Source organism: Cebidichthys violaceus, unplaced genomic scaffold, assembly GCF_023349555.1.
Source record: "Cebidichthys violaceus isolate CVI_PGR_0920_01 unplaced genomic scaffold, fCebVio1.0.p SCAF_17, whole genome shotgun sequence".
In the NCBI taxonomy this organism is placed as follows: domain Eukaryota; kingdom Metazoa; phylum Chordata; class Actinopteri; order Perciformes; family Stichaeidae; genus Cebidichthys; species Cebidichthys violaceus.
In genome coordinates, this window is record NW_027176340.1 from 6,252,886 (window position 1) to 6,268,139 (window position 15,254).

Consider the following 15,254-nt stretch of genomic DNA (forward strand, 5'->3'; position numbering starts at 1 on the left):
GTAGTGTACAGTACGTATCATTTTGAGGTACTTTTACTTTACTTGAGTATTTCCATTTCATGCTCCACCTCAGTTCAGAGTGAAATATTTTCCTTTTATTTGTCTTGACAGCTACAGTCACCAGTTACTTTGAAGATTCAGACTTTACATACAAAACATTTGACTGGTCTATATAATATCATGCATTGCTATAGTTTCAATTGACACTAAATTAATTAGCTGCTGACATTAAAAAAACTCTTCACACATTGCATCAGTAATGATAATCCAATATATAATAATATAACACTTTATTATTTACACTGTATTTTTCTGATCATACTCTGCTTTGACTTGATTCAAACTTTGAAAGCAGGACTTTTGATTATTTATACACTGTGGTGTCACTACTTTTAGCAACAATATCTGAATACTTCTTCAACCAACGCAACATTTAAAATAAAAACAAACACAGACAGAATGTGCAGTCAGTAGTAGGTGCCCGGCAAAGACTGACGCCAAAAAATGAGAGAATGAAATGAGCTGGTACGCTATGCGCTACCATTTCCACTGTTTTAATGTGGTGAAGAAAAGGCTTTAATCCTTAAAAGGATCTCTGGCAGGTCAAACAAACACAGTGCAATTCCGTGTACGCATCCTGTAGAGGAGTAGCCTGTCATTGAAAGAAACAAACCCTGTCCATCTGAGCTCATTTTTCACATCTTAAAGCCCTGTAATACAAAGAAAAGTCAAGTTTTGAATGAAGCTTCGGGCCTTTCTTGCTACGTTTCAACACATCACAAGTTCCTCAGATGCTGCTAGTGTTGATTTTTAACGCCCTGGCCTGTACAAGTCGATATGCACTAACCATGTGTAATAGATCATTGCAGGGGTTGAGTTTTGCATGTAAAACTGCACATCTGATGGTAATGCCGCCTGAACTGTGATAGTGAGTGATAGGGTGAAGCCAGCCAGTCACCTTCTGGTTTGAATCAGAGGGAAGGGGATCGGAGGGGGTTGCTCTCGGTAGGTTGGCTTTTATTGCTTCTCTCCTTTGGTTTTAAACAGATCTGCCTGTTTGTGGAAGTGTGGCTGGCGGTTGGCTCCTCAGCTGGCAAGGCAGCGGCGTTTAATTGCTCTTTGTTGTGGCGGGTTGGGGGAGAAGGAGGCCCTGTGGTCGCCGCTGCACAATGGTGCTCTAGCTTGCCAACACACACGCACAAACACACATATTGAGACACACATGGACGTACCTACACACTCACACAAACGTGCCATACGTTCTTGAACACGGACATTGATCGCACGCAAAACCAGATGCACATACATGTACCGAAACTAAGTATATTTTTGTTAAAATTCACATTCTGTAATAGCCTTATATACTTTATTCTCTGGTCTTTTGCTTTTTGAAAAAAGTAGAAGTAGTTACCGCTCACAAGCCACCATATAATAGTGCACATAGGAAACAGCTTAATGGTGTAACAATGTTGGTTTATAATGGATTAACTCAGTGTTGGAGGAAATAAAAGAGGAATTACAGGGAGAATAAACAGAAGCAGCATGGTTTGTATATTTGGTCTGTTCTGTGAATGGGCAAGCATATAATTATCACATTTACAGGGAAGAGCTGCTGAATAATGGGTCACAGTGGGTGTAGCAGTCGGCCAGTGTATCCTCCCTGATCGGCCCCTCCCAGTGTGTGTGTGTGCGTGTGTGTGTGTGTGTGTGTGTGTGTGTGTGTGTGTGTGTGTGTGTGAGAGAGAGAGAGAGAGAGAGAGAGAAAGACAAACCTGAAGACATTTGATCAACAGTTAGGGCTAAGATATCAAACCACACTATGAGCTAACTTCTGAATAGCTCTAAACCAAATCACATATTGATTCTGCGACCTTGTGGATCACACAACATAGTTTGAACCAGTTTTTTACCTTCTTCTCACCTCGACCGTCTCCAGCGATGCATTGGTCCCAGCCAAAAATGTCTTTGCCTTGTTTACTTTTCCGGCAGGCCCTGCACGTGTGTTTATCCGAATCTAAAGTATTCTCTTTTTTTCTGCTCCTCCGTCACGGTGGCTTTTTGTGCTCAGCTGTGGTGAGTTTTGTGTATTTTTGTGTAATGTACTCCTACAATTGGACGAATGATGTGCTCTTGTGCTCTGCCCGGCCTCCCCCCACCCTTCCCTCTCCCCTCCCAGAGAGGTTCTTTTCCATTGATGCACTTACTGTAAAGTGTTCCCTCTGCCTCCATTGCTGACCACATCAACTTGGCCAATCACTGATGACTCATTATACACACATAAACAGAACAAAGCACAAACAGTCATCACAGAATTACTGCATACGTTTACACGTGCAGCACGGCAGTGTTTTTAGCTCCCCCTCCCTTCTCTCTTTATTTCTGTCTTTCTCTCTATCTCTCTAACACACACACACACACACACACACACACACACACACACACACACACACACAGCATGGATGCATGCAGAATGAACAGAACGCTACGCCACTGTAATTTTTGGAAATGAAAATGGAAACTGGCACCAATTAGGGAAACCAATAAAGTAACCTCAGTTCCATACGTCTGCCAAGTGGTAGAGGGGATTCAACTGGAGAGTATAGAGTTGCATCCAGCCTTTAGGTTATCATCCAGATAACATCATCCAGTTTTATACATCCCTCTTCTCTGCCTTTACAGAAGCAGGACATCGCATAAAACCGATTTGGTCCCTTATCACTTGGAATGAGCTTGTTCCATGTTGATTTATTATCTCAGTGTTTCTCAACAAGACAATATCATTTAGCCAGTTATAAAAAGCCTTTCATTAGGTAAGTCAATGTTTACACATCCCGCTAACTAACAGTGGATCAGTGAGAGGGACATGTTTTGATTTAGTTAAACACTTACTAATTGTGACCCTCATGGCTGCTGCGATAAATTGGTTCCTGCAGAACGCTGTGTGTAAGAGAGGAAAGGGAAGGAGGCAGATGGGGCAGTAAGTTTAATCCTGCCTCTGGAAGAGACACAGTAATTGGGTAATGATTCTGTGGCCCTCTGGTGCTGATGTGGTGTTGAGAGAGCAAAGGAGAAAGGAAAAGAGAGAGACCTGAGCTTCAGGAGAACCACTAAATGCTGCCACATTCATCCACGGCAGTGACGCCATGCCACACGCCAGTCCCACCATCAGCCACACACACACACACACACACACACACACACACACACACACACACAATCTCTCTCTTTCTCCTTCTATAAAGCATACACACAATAGGTACAATAGCCTAAAAACACCCACGAGGGCTGAAAAACTCAATTAATTCACAATAAATAAAACATGAATACATGAATAAAATGTTAGCAAGCAAATATTAAAACATTTACAAAACAACAGAGGTTTTACAAAAGAATCTCTGCTCAAGGTCCACTTACTGGATTTTTCAGTCGTATCACATGGTCTTCAGCACCAGAGACTATTCATTGTTCATAATTATCACGCCACTGTAATAATAGTGATTGGGGCAAATATTGAAGGTGGTATTATCATACAGCGACACATTTGTGTAGGGAGGAGATCAGGGTCGATGGATGGGTCAATGAAACATGGCACTAACACGGGAGACTGCACACTGGGTTCTTTCAGGAGGGTTGCTTGAAAAGATAAGTGCTAAAACAGACAGTATAAGAAGAGAGTATTTTTAACATTAAAGTAGAAATGTTAGAAGAAACCCAAAATACAAGTATGAACCTGAAAATGTTAATCTAACCAATTTGTTTTTCTTCCTAAACTGAACAAAACCTTAACCATTTTGTCACATCATTAAACAGAACTGTTTTACAACTTTGACTTGTGAGGTAAGGCACAGATGGGCTCTTCAGGTCAGAAAACACTTCTATGTGTCGTTCTAGAGCCGTACTGTGGAGGACTTATTGAGATATCAACTTTTTATTTTCCTGTTTGACTGCAACGATTCTGTAGTTTCTGCCACGTACAGTATGTGTTGTCATATTGCTTTTATTTACTTGCAGTACTATTTTTTCTCAATGCAACATTTGTTGTAACTGTTTTCTTAATGTTCATGTTGTTTTGTCCACTTTGTTTTCTCGAGTTACAGTGCATTAAACTGTCTCAGCAACCACTCAATCACATGTATTTCTGCCCATGAATACACAAATAAAACACAACCAGAAGCAGACTCAAGAAAAGTTTTCCATACACAGATTCGATCAAATAAAAGAGTCAAACTTTTATTGCATTTAACTCACAGGAAAAGACACAAATATGTACATCCAGTCCACAGTAATGCTGTTCTGGGTGATGCAAATATATGCATAGTCACAAACTTCTCAGTGCTTTTGTTTTCTTCCCTCACAATGACTCATGTATCCACTAAGATATTTTTGTATTATGAAAACAACTTCATTCCGGACAGTAGTTTGTTTTTTTAAAAGAAAAAGTCTTTAAACCAGTTCTCTGTGGCTCCTTGTGAGCACTCGTTTAGCCATATCCCGACGTTTGCTTCCTTTATTGCTCTGTTCTTCCCCTTGGGCTGTCCCCCCCCCCCCCCCCCCCCCCCCCCCCCAGCTCCTCCTGTTCTATACCATCTACCGTTTTCTGTCTCTTTTCTCCTTTCCTGTCATCCATCCCTCCTTCAGTCTCTCTATCTTCCCCCTCTGTCTCCCTCTCCCAGTCTTTCTGGCCTCTATGTCTCCCTCTCCCTCTCAGTTGGACTCATGTGGGACTGATTGAGCTTGAGGATCTAGCCCTCATCAAAGGCCGAGTGTGGTTGAATGCGAGCAAGCCACTGAGGCTCCAATCTCGCACTGGTTAATGAGCCCCCTCTCCCCCCTTCTTCCTCTTCTTCCTCACTCCCCCAGCGCCGGCATCCCTCCAGCGGCAAGCTCATACGACACATCCTCCCCCCTTCCTTCTCTTTTTTCTTTTTCTCCTCCTTCTTTCCTCCTTACCCCCACACTTCAGTATTCTCACATCTCTCTTCTTTGCTGCTTCCTCTCTCCACTCTTTCAGCTCATTCATTGCCAGTATAGAGCTTCCTCTATCATTCATCTGTGTTCAGCGTTTCAGTCCCCAAATTTTCTCCGCCTTTCCTCTTCTCCCTCTCTCCCTCGTTCCCCAGTCCCTGCGCTCTCCATCAGCCACAGTCCCTCTTCAGGCTCCGCTCCAAACCAAGGCTGGCGTCTGTCTCGCTGTGTCCGATCCCCCCCCCCCCCCCCCCCATCCTCCTCCTCCTCTAACCACCACCACCATCACCGCACTGATGATACATACTCTCTCTCACTCTCTCGCTGCAGACCTGCCTTTAATCATTGCACGCACTCCAGCCGCACACTTGTGCAAGTGTGCAGTGTGCACCGCTCATAGGCAAAAGCTTTACACAGGTGGGCAACTTGCAAGCTGCTACATTTATGCACACATGCTTGTAAACACACTTTGGCATAATTTTGCTGAAGCATACATGAATAATTTATAATTTCCGCCTTTGGTTCTGTTTTACTGTAAAGCAAGAAAAATGCCACAATAATTTACATGAATGCAGTAAGTCAGTGGCACAAAGGAACCGCTTTTGATTCTATTCCAGATGGTAACTGGGTCATTAAAATTCAAAGGTTTTACAGGAAAGCAGTGAAAGGATGCTACAAACTGATACAATATCATATTATTAATTATACATTCTAACTGATGGAGAAGTAGGAAAACATTTATTAGTGAATAATAAGAGATACAGTAGTTTGAACATGAAAAGATTAAGCATCAAATATGAAATTCAAGAGAAAGGATTTAGGGATGCAAAATATTATATTTCAGTAGAACAATGTAGCTCAGCAAGCTTTTTAATTACTGTAAGGAGCCACACAGTTGTGCTGCATGAATGTTTAACTATATAACATATCACTGTAGGCGAGTAGTTACTTAAAGCTGGTTAACAAGTCAACAGTTTCCAGGTTCAAATAAAATCACGTCTTTTCACTCACAGTAATAACGTGTGTCCTCTGTTTGTGTATATCCCAGATTTTTATGCAAGACTTTGAGACATAATCTGTTCAGCTGCCACAACCGGTCATAATGTGGAATAAAACTTTAAGATAATTACTTAAAAGATACAACAATACACACAAATGTGAGATTTAAAAAATGTATCTCCGAATTGCTCTCACAATGAAATCTATATTATTTATTTGTATCAGTAAATCTTAAACTTCACAAATATGTAGATTTCAAGCCTTCGAGATGTTTGGAAACAAAGGCAAATCAAACATCTGTCCCTGTCTGCTTACTTCCCCGCGGCAATGTACTCCTCACTCCCCGGACCTGCCATCCTCTAACCGTCCACCAGATGCCCTCAGACTCCCCCCCCCCCCCTTACACACCTGTTGCCATTTCCCTCATCGGCTCTGTCTGGCCTTTTTCCGCTCATCTCATTCCCTCGTCAACCGCTCTAGTTCACCTCCTTTTATTCAGATAGTAACACTTACATTGCTGTTTCCTACTGGCTATTTCGACTCTAGATACCTATACGTTCCTAAATAAACCACTGAATTAATCCTGCTGCCTCAGATGTTTTCAATTGGGTTCAATCCTTGTTTAAGTACTCCCTGCATCGTGACACTTTGTTAAAAAGGTATTTCGTTTTTTGCAATAAAGATTTCAGATTTAATATTAATATACATTTACGGCTATAACTTAAACTAGCAACAGGTTGCTTAAGAACATTTTATTGTAAAATATACACAACACAGATGTACAATAATAAGATCTTCTTTCTAAGTTAGTATCACAGTGGAGAGCAGGATCGGTTGGGACAGTTGGACCAGTGCCTCTTTAGACCTGTTAGAAAGCAATGTGTTTATGTCATTCACTGTGCCGTATTCTCCCAAAATATCCTTCACTTTTGACCTCACAGTGGAGACCTTCTGACTCTCCATCACATTGTATTCACAGTTTGGTAATCTACAGATTGTAAGTACACTTTCGGCTCTTTTGTTACTTTCTTTTACCATTCTGCTTTTAGTTATGCCACGTACAGAAACATGTCGTTGGAAAGCATCAGTTGACGCTTCTGTTAGCACACGAGTCCAAAGCGTGTCTGCTCTCCCTGGGGGTTAGGAACAGTTTTGTTTATAGTTCCTTGTCACAAATCAACAAAAGCAAACAAAAACAGGACAAGGATTTTCCTATTGAATAAGACCCACCGTGAAGTCACTTAGTGAATGTTTACTCAAGTGGCAGCCAGTCAGAAATAATTTTTTGCCAAATTCCATATCGCAGTAATTTCTGAAAATATGATTTTACAAATCTGAACAATCTGCGAACAAGTGACATTGGGTGTTCAAATGTAATCTGTCAAAGCAAAAAAAATATCTGAAGAGTCAAAAATGACAATGTTTGGCTGCTATATAGTTTAACTCCATGAGATAATAGGAACGTAAACCACTGATGAGCTTCTTCAGACTGTCTTCTGACAGAGCAGACGATCTTAAAATATTGACACAACATTTATTAAAGTATCACAGAGAGACTGTCAGTACCATTTGACTAGTTTCTACCTTTCCCGTCCAATGTATGTTCACCATACTTTGTGCCGGTAATGATGAGTTATGATCTGAGTCAAAATATAATTTTCACGCTTAGATGCAGTTGGACTATTGCTATTTGACGCACCACTTAAACGGTTTGTTTTTTGGGACAATTCCAGTCAATCTATGGCAGAGGAAACACGGCAACGACATCCGCAAGCAGAGCACATCTGACAAACAACAGACAAGAGCTTTTTGTTGTAATTTGTCTGACTGACCAAATGAATTAGTTGCTCTATGAATCTCTATGATTGTGTGATAGATATCTAAAATTATATTTTTCATATGGAAAGGCACATTAACTTGTGCAATTGTTACGTATACAACCTCGGACTCCCTGTTTTTGTGCAACATACAATTGCCAACAGCCAATATTCTCCTCCATACAATAGTTATTTTGTTTTGTTTTATTCTATCATTAAACAATACATACATACCACACTTGAAGTCTACACAATGCAAAACCCCAGTTATTACTTTCATATAATACTTATGATCCATTCTGTCATCTGCGTTTGTTTAGCGATTGCTAGTTGCCATCTTTCTTCCATAAAATACTGCCAGTCTGCTTCAAAACACTGCCCATGTATCATCACCTTTGCACTCAACCTCGCACCATTTCTGGCCCATCTCCCGTCTTTGTTGTGTGTGGTTGTCTGGATGAGGCAGAGGGGGGAAGACCAGCAGTCAGACCACTACATGTGTTTCCAATCCCCCCCTCCTCCCCCCCCCCCCTCCTTGCAGACCCTCCCTCTCCTCTCTTGGCTTCCTCATGCCCTCCCATCTCTCCTCTCCTCTCCTCTCTGTGTGTTTTTCTCTCTCCATGTCCACCAAATTGCCCATTAGACTTTCTATTTATCTATCTATTGGCCTGCTTGTTTGTGTAGTGGCCAGCTAAAACTATCCTCCAGTCCATGCCAATTACACCATGGGAGACCACTTCTAACATTTTATGCTACATGGCCGCTAGAAACCAACTTCCTACACATTTTTGTGGCACCCACACATTTCACTTCCAATGTTAGAAAAAAAACATGTCTGGTAAATAGATGCTATGTTTGGTTATGTTTATGGAATAAATGTAAATGGCTATCGCTAATTTGGACAGAAGACATTTTACATTTTTGGACAATAAATATCCTCCTCTGTCCTGTTTTGGGTTTATGTGTCCATCATGTAGCAGAACATAAAACTGTTAAAACATAGCTCATAAGTGGAGACATAACATCTGGTTTTACCCTCATATATGTTCTAAATATGTTCTCATTACTTCTTTTTTTTACATCTCTTTAAGAGTAGTCTGAAAAAGGGAAAAAGTCCTCTGTTCCAATAAAAACTGACTGATCAACCTCACACATTTCCAGTCCCAGACAGTGACAAAAAGAAGTAAAACGATGCGGTCAAATGCTTAGCTAAACATCGTTGTTGCATTCTGTAATAAAGAGAGGAAACCTACAAAACCAAAGGCCCTCCGAGAGAAAGTTATTAATATGCTGCCAGCAGTAAATTGGCCGTACGTACACATGTCCCTGCTCCTTCTCTTTGTTTTGTCTAGCAGTCATCCTTCCATCAGCACCACTGGCTGAGTGTGTCCCATGAAGCATGGGGATAAAAAACTCCAGACAGAACTGGAGAACAAATGGAGCTCAAATATAGAGTGAGTACATGTGTTTGTTTGAATGTCCTGTATCTACATGTGAGGGAAATAAACCAAGAAAGCATTCAGACCAAGTCATACCCAAAAACCATGGCTGACATGAGACAGAAGCTTTGTCTGTCTGTGCCAATGAAAATAATCTCAGAGCAAGATGAATGAACAAAAGGTGCCAATCTGTGTCTGTACCTACAGCATCAACCGATGCCACACACAGTGAAGGGATCTTCTTGAGGTCCCTCCGATGACAGGGGTGCTTGCCTGACTGTAGTGACTGTAGTGACTGTAGTGCAAGGTAATTAGAGACTGTCTCCAGTATAGGTCACAGTTTAGTCTGTACTGGCCTTAAGAGAGTGGGAGAGAGTGCACAAAGAAGGTGAGGAGAAGAATAACACAAATGGAAACTGGAAGGGAGATGTAATACAAGTTCATTCATCATATAGTGCAGAACCTTGTTCCTGATGCGATGGTGGAATTCCTTTACTTTAAGCTGCACTAATTGATATCTTTCCATAAACAATGGAGCAAATGACTACATCTAATGTGAGAGGTGTCACTTAGTAGTGAAAAACCTAAAGAGAATTACCGCCTGACTCTACAGTTTCCCAACTCTGCACTCATCGACTTCATTTCCAGCAGCAGGAAGCTGTTTTCAGCAAAAGAAAAGCTCTGATAAACTTAATTTACATTACCTGCTCAGCACTAATTGACAGGCAAACAAAGTTAGCGACTAGCTGATGAAGAAAGCAAAGAAGAGTCAATTATTTGCTTAAAGGTTTATAAGGTGGTAATATGTCAAATATTGTGATTTCAGGTGCTACTGCTGCCCTCAAGTGGCCAGAAATCAAATAAAACAGCTTTAAGTAAAACTATTGTCACTGCAATGTAAAAGAAAGAAAGAAACTCCAAAACAGTATTAAAGTCAAAGTTGTGCATGAGCTAAATCAACTGTAAAAATGCATCATGTTTTACACACTAGTAGAAGGTTTTTAAATTTGCATTATGTAAAGTAATTAATAACTATAAATGCCAAGTAAATGTGGTGTAAAAAGTACAATTTTAAAGTACAATACTCGGGGGAGAAGAAGTATAAAGTGGCGGAAAAAGAAAATACTAGGGTGAAGTACACAAACCTCAAAATTGTTTTAATCTTAAGGTAAAAAAAAATTATACGCATTAAAATAAGTTAATGTTTAAATCAAACAACAGAATACAAACTTTAACAGCAAAGATTTTGGGATTCCCTGTCATAAGTAATACACAGACATGTGCATAAGAAACAGAGGGGAGCTTTGAGAGGTTTATTTCCGTGGAAGTGGATCAGACTACATCATGCTCTAACTGTCCAACTCGGTTAAAAAAGTGCGCTGCTTTGGAAGCCATAAGACTGAGGAAGTTTACTCTGCATGAGAGCCATCCCTCATTGCTGAAGTCTGCATATCCCGCTCGCCGCCTTGTTAACCCAGAATACCCTAATGACTTCCCCTCTCGCTGCCGAGCCATATTGTGAAGTCATCCATGTTTCCATGTAGCCTAAAGTGAGAAGAGGAGTGAGGAGGAGAGGAAAGGAAACTAGACGGGATGGAGGACAACTGGTACCACTAATGAGGTGTGCTCTGATGGCATGAATCCTCTTTAGAGTAAGCAGCATCTGAGTGAGTGGTTATCCCCCAATGAACATATATTATAGCCTATTCATAACCACATATAGGAGCATATCCTGCCCCACTCAATATTTCTCCATTTTTCTACTCTAAGCTTTGATATTTCTCTGGACTCCACTTCAATAATGGAAAAATAGTTAAATAACTGATTAGACTCATTTATTGCATTTCTTTTGAGGTTAATACAAAAAAGGAGACAGAGAAGACGGGAATGTAGCAGCGCTGCCTTTGCAGGCCACAGAAATGTTAGTTGGCTTTTATCGCTGTTTTACATCACTGTCAGCTCGTGAACATTGTTGTTGAAGAAACCTCACATACTGTTTGGATGATTCAGGGTTTAGGAACCAACTAAAACTAATGGAAGTTGGAAATCAATATATATAAGGATAGTATACCTTCAGAAAATGTTCTATTCATCAAGTATCAGCATCTTTTTGTGTTATCATTCTAATGGTAACACTACAAGACAACAAATCTGTTACTCTCTTTTTTATATTTTCATCTTTATTAATTGATATGCAGTCTATGTCCTTGATGCAGATGGTTTGAACTCTCGATATGACAATTGTGTGTCGCCATCTTGTGGCTGAATGAAGCTGTCTCTAACTCATTTATTTATGTAAAAGACACAAAAATTCTTCAAATACATGACGACACATATGCACACTTGAATGACGGCGTGCATATTCACACAAAAAACACAATAATAACATAAACCACCACAAATACAACAATAATACATATCTGCACGCACACAATAGGGACAGCTAAATGTGAAAAATACTGTAAGGTGTTTTTTTCTCTGCAGACATTTTGACTGAAGCACATTCGTTCCTATTAACATTAACGATGACTCTGTTATATTCAAGTGCCCCAGTAAACCACATGAGTCTGACAGTGAACCAACATGATTAATACCACTTAAGCATCGAAATGGAATTCAGCCATCATTCATTTAATTATCAACACCTGTGCTTTTTACTGTAATATATCAAAATGTGTCAGCGAAAACGACCTAATATGTAAGCATAAATGCACACACACACAGTGTTGGCACGCACTCAGTAAGGCCAAGCATGTTCTAAAAGGGTTGAAAATGTTCTTCCCGACGAGGATTCTAGAAAAAAAAACTGTGCTGGTTTTACAATCATGTATCATGTTGACAGTATAGATATGGATACGGAGGGAGTAGTAGACCTAATAATAAGCAGAAGTAGGCTACAACACAGTGAATATAGTGACACAGTGAACATAAAAGCTGTAAATGAGACTCTGAGTAGGTTATCTGTGATATTTATTTGCATTAGCTAACATCCAACCTGCAACTAGACTACTGCCCTTATTTTCAACCACCCAAAATCCCCTTTACTAGTTTAACAACCAGGATTATGAATCCAGACAGTATAGTGTCCTTTCCCTTCCGCCAAATGAATGTTATGCATAGTCTGCCCACTGGTTTTGATGGGTAAGTCACGTCTCGCATCTCTTGAAATGCCGTTTTCAATTTGCGACCAAATGTCCTATTGTAATTATGAAATGGACCTGGAAGTCCTCTATTGTCTATTGTCAAAAGAGTTTATTTTCATTTTCAGTTTGGGCAGCAATGATGCATTTTTAAACATGAAAATGAAACTTGAATGTATTGGTTGCATTTAAATACTGATTAAAAGGTTGCAGCTTCAAGCTTTTGGTTTTCATCATCTGGAGCAGGGAGAAGTGCCAAAAAACAGCTAATTAACACCAGATGATTCTCCAGTAGCCTCCTTTTTGATGAAAAATGGCTTTATTATATATATTCATATTTATATTATTATTTATTGGTAGTACATTTGATGATAATACTTTTGTGCTTTTACATAAGCAGGATTTTGAATGCTTTCATCCCTCCAAGCTTACAAACATAAAAGGACATTGATGTGGAAAAGATTTATGTCATCTATTTTGATCTTGTCCACACTCACATTTTTTTTTGGCATGTCTGCATATTTATTTCCCAGTTCATTGATTCTGGATTTTTTACTCTTGCAGGTCATGTAGATTGTAAATAATGCATTTGGTAAAATATACGAATATAGCATCTTTGTTTTTGTGGCAATTATGTAAATAAAAATAAAAGCCATCCGCCCATTGTAGTTATAGTCCTTTGTTATTCTTCACTTTTTATTTCATTTATTAACAGTGGTATATTAAGAACCTTATACTATTGTGTGAAATTGTATTTTGTATCATGTACAAGTTGAACACAGTTATTAATACAGGTACAAATCCTCAAAAGGGTTTTAGTTTTTCAGATACCTCCAAGGTAGAACAAAAACCATAAGTCAACCATGTTTTTTCATAATTTTGAATCATAGAATATCAGGGTATAAATTCTATAGTGCATGCAAATGTCATGAAGAGATCATACTAAAGTATGCCATGGAAAAAATATATAGTATGTCCAAATAATATAAAAAAATGGTATGCCATGAATTGTCATGGACATTAAAAATAACATAAAAATGAATAATACAGTATGCCATAATAAATGTCAAATAATTGTCATGCCATAAATATACTTAATTACATAAGTATCCCATAATTAGTCATAATATGGTATGCCATAAAAATGTAATGAAAATACTATGGTACAATATGCCATTAAAAATAATACAGTATCTATAAAAATATCATATTACGGTATTCCATAAGTTGTCATTGTGATAAAAATATCATTAAATTAATTATATAGTATGCCATAATTAAAAATAATAATGAATTATTTTTTCTCTTTGTTTTTGGCTTGACTAAATAAAAAGCTGCAATGAATGAATGTATGAATGAATGTATGAATGAGTGGATATGGGGTAATGTGTGTGTGTGTGTGTGTGTGTGTGTGTGTGTGTGTGTGTGTGTGTGTGTGTGTGTGTGTGTGTATGTGTGTGTGTTTATGTGTATGAATGAATGTATGAATGAGTGGATATGGGGTAGTGTACAACAATACAGACAAACAAAAAACACACAAATACAAAAGGCTAAAGGTTTCAGTGCCATAGTGCTGGTGAAACCAATGTGCATTTTCCAATGTCGGCCCGGAGTCTACAGAAATCGCCTGCACCACTTCTTCCTTTTCTCTTCAGGGATCACTCTCTCCCGAAACTCCATTTGGGCCTTCACGGACACCTTGTACTTCGACTCCTGCTCTTTTTCCTTCAGCGTCTGCTTGAGCTCCTCGACGGCCTCAAGGAGGGATGACTTTTCAGCCCGCCACTCCCGAAAACCCTCGAAATGCTGCTCGGCCTTCGCCATTGCAGCCGCGATGTTGTCGACCTCCTCTTTCTGCCACACTGGAGGCTCTGTTCAACACCAGGGAGGCTTTCTCCTGGTCCCACTGGTCATGTTTGGTGTCCAGCTGCTGCTGGGTCGCCATCAGTGCAGTCTGGAGCTTTTCATTCTCCATCTTCTGCTGTTCAAGTTCCGCCACGCTGGAGGCTTTGTTTGAAGTCTGTTTTATGACTTCTGGTGACTAGTAGTTCTCTTGAATACCTATGTTGAATACACTTATTGTAAGTCGCTTTGGATAAAAGCATCTGCTAAATGACTGTAATGTAATTTAGTACATCTATTTCCTCCTCTATCGATCTTGTTTGGGCCTTAAGTGAGGGCAGAGGGCCACTGTAAAGCTATATCAACTAAAAGACCGGCCAATCTCACTCCTTACATTAGCCGTCCACACACACGCTGCGTGAATGGCCTGACACACTCGCACATCTGGACAAACACACATTTGTGTATCGGCAGTGCGGTCCAAAATAGACGAAAAGGAAAGTGGCGGTTAATACGCCGTCCCACTGGGCGAGTGATGCTCAAATTGACTGGGTGTGTCAGGGCACTCACCCTTCCCTCAACAACTCTGTGTGTGTTTGTGTGTTTTCTGATGGGCGTCCATTCTGCTTGAAGGATTGTCAATTTATGGAAATGTATGTGTACTACAGATCACCGTTTTCACACGATGAGGATTGTGTGGTACACACATCTTCACATATGTTCACGAGTCTGTGTTTGTGTGTGGTCTCTGGTCAGTTTGAGTGTGTGTGTGTGTGTGTGTGTGTGTGTGTGTGTGTGTGTGTGTGTGTGTGTGTCTGTGGCAGGTGGGGTGCAGTGATTGCCATTTTAATTTTAATGATGAAGTCAGTGGAGTAGAAATAGCTCTAATTTGCTATGGTCTCCCCAGTGGCCCGGCATAATGGACTGAAAATGGGCTCCGAATTAAAGTTATAGGGCCTTTGAAACACTGCCAGGTGGAGCAACACACAACACAACACACACACAGATGTAAAAACAAAAGCAGTTCACTTACTAAAGCTGCTGTTCATTAT